General features: G+C 50.3%; 1 long non-coding RNA gene across 1 annotated transcript; it reads left to right on the forward strand.

Annotated features, from left to right (window-relative positions):
- Positions 1-2,119: 2,119 nt before the first annotated feature.
- LOC129335400 (uncharacterized) lies at positions 2,120-3,123 on the forward strand. The gene is made up of 3 exons (XR_008597606.1): positions 2,120-2,215; positions 2,536-2,587; positions 2,946-3,123. It is a non-coding gene; the product is annotated as an uncharacterized LOC129335400 (long non-coding RNA).
- The last annotated feature ends 372 nt before the right edge of the window (positions 3,124-3,495 follow it).

The following is a 3,495-nucleotide window of genomic DNA, read 5'->3' on the forward strand; positions in this document are numbered from 1 at the left end:
TTTGGGGCTAGGGTTGTTTGTGGGGGCAGGGGATTCCCTTCCCCCTGGCTCTGGTTTTCCACTGCCACTTGGAATGGCAGTGGGAGAAAACGTAAAAAGATAGTCGTCAGGCTGATGGCATGATGTCACTTCTGGGGAAAACATGGAAGTGACATCAGTCCTCTTTAGGAATTGCCAGAAACTCTATGTCTCTATCATGATGTCATGCTGTTGCTGACAAATACCTCCCCCATATACCCACCCCACAGGTCTCCCACCGCTCTTCCAAACTCTTTTTGCTGTTTCTGACAACTCCATTTGGGACCTTCACTTCTTTCTCATGCCCAGTTTGCTGTTTAGAGTAACACTTATAGTGAAATCCTATGCATAGTTATTCCAGATGAAGCCCTTTGGAATCAATGGCGTTAGACTAGAGTAACTCTATATAAGCACCAAAACCTCCACATTCATGGGATTTCCTGCCCTCTCTCTGCACTAAGCGTCACCTGATTTTCCTTTTAAAAACTTCTGCTGACTTGTGCCGGATCAATTAGTTCACAAGTCTGAAAATGGAACGATCTTAGAAAAGCACGCCAGGATGTCATCTCTCTTAAGACAGGGCATATGTCGCTAATACCTCTTTTGTCTTGTGGCTCTGCTGGCATGGAGGCTCAATAAATTACATTTTGAGGCTGACCTCGAAGGAAGTCAATATCTCCTTATTACCCTATTAAAAAAAAGAGAGAACTCCTCTCTTTGGCAATGGCAGCAGCTCCTGCTATAAGAAGCTTTGACATCCTTCCTCCAATCAATATGCTCCATAAATCAAAACAGGATGATATGAGTCAATGCCAGTTAATGAATGAATGTTTATGACCTGTGGTGAGGTCATGTTTCCATGCCTGCACAGGGACCGACAACGAAGCTGAAATTAAATTGTCAGTACACAAAGTAAGTTGGAAGAATTCTGGGTAATATCACTTCATGCAGAACATAAGACTCCTGTTTTTTAATTACTCGTGCAAAAAAGATTCCCTCTTATAGTAAGCTAGCACCTTAGGGAGAAGGCTGTGCTTTCCCCAGATGTTCTAATTTTCTGCATGCATGGAGGGTTATTTTTAATGCGGGAAGTGTTAAAAGGTCATTTTCTCATCTACAGTCTGAAGTGGTTCAGTTCAGAATGCTACCCTCCATTAGCATAATTTTGGAACTATTCTAATTAATTTTGTTGATACATTGAATGCTCTCTGTCCAGATTATGTACAGATCCTGAGAGCTGCCTGCTTCCCATGTTACATTATAGGTTTTTGGAATGCATACTTGAAAACGGTTGGAATATGCATAGCACATTGATTTCCTCATCAGAGAGCCATCATTGGTTTTTGTTCCTTATTAAGATGCAACTACATATGGCATTGGAATTCTGTGTTTGGAAATCCCAGTGGCTTGTTTTTAAGATTTTATTGTACTTTGGCTTCTGAGTTGCCTTGAACAGGTCTGAAATTAATATAGATTTTTTTTATTTATTTTAGATTTTTAAAATTTTATTAATAGAATTAAAAGCCCACTAGAAAGGGCAAAGAAATAAAAGAAAGAAATAGTGAAAGCAGCATTCAAAAAAAGGACAGAAATTAGAAATAAAAGAAAACAATAATACATGTTTCATTTTCCATTTTTCTCTACAACACTTATTTTAGCAAACATCACACTTGGGCAGCCCAATCCTAAGAAGGGCACGGAAAGTGAACAGGAACCGAACTAAGGCTTGCGAGGGCGCATCTAGCCCGTACGCCCGCGTAAGTGGCCTTCCGCCCGCGCTGGGACGCGGCGCTGGCCCGCCGGCGGGCCAGCACCGGTGCAAGCCACAGGCGCCCGGGCGGCGGCGCAGAAGTGGCGTAGAGCCCTACGCCGACGCAGGGGGGGGCGGGGAGCAAGGCGGGGTCGGAGTTAGTCCGCTCCCTAAGCTCCTCCAGAAGCGGGAACGCCCACAGCGGCGCAAAAAAGCTACGCCACGGAAAAAGAAGGCGTAGCCCATAGGCGTCCATGGAACGGCGAAAAATCAGCCCCCTCTCTGAGCGCCTCGCCCCGCCCCTATGGCCCGAAGGAGCATAGGATGAGAACTATCCTGGGGACCAATCAGCGTGCGCGCCCGGCATGGACGAGCCCCCCTCTCTGCACCCAATCACCTGCGACCGCGTCCTACAAAACATCCGGCCAGCACCGCCCAAACCCCCAGGTAAGTGAGCACTCGGCCGGAGGCTCTGCCCGTCTGCTGAGTGGCATTGCCCCTTTGAAAACCGAAACGGGCTGAGGGCATTCACATTGGCAGGCGCAGAATGCACTCAGGGGACTTTGCGAAAAACTGGGGGAACTTCGCATAAAGGGGAAGAGGTGCCTAACTGCCTAACTCTCTTTCTACCGTGATAGAAAGAATGACTCCACAGCTAACTGATGCATGCTAGTTGCTTCTAACTAAGCACAAACAAACTAACCCTTCCGTGGCAGAAGGGAATGACACTTTGCAAATTAACCGCATGCTCTCCCGTTTCCTTGCAGGTGCCCTGACTCTTGCGCTCCCACCTGGTGATGACCGACAGAGCGCTGACAGGTAAGGAGGAGGTGGGGGGGCATTCCGCAGATTAGTGCAAACCGCCCATTCACCTGAACCCACCCGCTCACTTGCCGCTTTGGGTGAGGCCCAGCAGGGGTGGGGGGCAACCATGCCCGCCCCTGGCTGCCTCAGAGGCAGGCGCCTCGAAAACCACATGTGGCCAGGTGTTTGTTGTGACCAGCTCATTCTCTCCCTTAAAGGTAAAGGCTTGCCAAGGCCGAGTGCATCCTCACCAGACCGTCATGCATCAGCTGCTGCCCTCGACCATGTGCAACCCCCCCCCGGATGGCGGAGTGTGGGGCTTGCCTTGCCAGTGGAACGAGGCAAAGCCCACACGTGTCTTTTTCCCCCACAGGCACGTCCAGGGCATGGCTGCTCCCCCGCGCCCCGCCCTCCCCAAACATCTCTGACGGACGGTTGGCTGCAGCCCAGGAAGCACCGTCGCGCCGCGGCCTGCATCCCAGCCCCGCCCCTCCGAGCGGGAAGGAGGGCTGTGTGGAATGCTCCGGCTCCCTCGCCAGCCTAAACGCAAGCCCGCTCTTTCCAGTGCAATAAAACGAGATGTACAACAACTGTTTTCTGTGTCTGCGAGTCTGACTTCGTCCTCCGCCCCTCCCCCAACACTCCCGTCACATCTCCCCACCTGCACATTGCCACAAATGTATCCGACACACCCCGTCTTGCCTCCCCGCCCCCTCCCTCCTCCTCCCCCCCTCCTCCTCTGTATTTGACCAGTGTCTGTACCACCCATCTGCTGAAGAGAACTTGATTCTCAGAAGCCTATGCCACAATAAAATTGGATAGTTTTAAAGGTGCTATGGGACCCTTTTTGAATTCGCTACCACAGGCTAACACGGCTAACTCCCCTGCATCTATGGCCAGGTAGAGGGTTGGGGCGGGGCATG

This window comes from Eublepharis macularius, chromosome 9 (genome assembly GCF_028583425.1).
Source record: "Eublepharis macularius isolate TG4126 chromosome 9, MPM_Emac_v1.0, whole genome shotgun sequence".
Taxonomy (NCBI): Eukaryota; Metazoa; Chordata; class Lepidosauria; order Squamata; family Eublepharidae; genus Eublepharis; species Eublepharis macularius.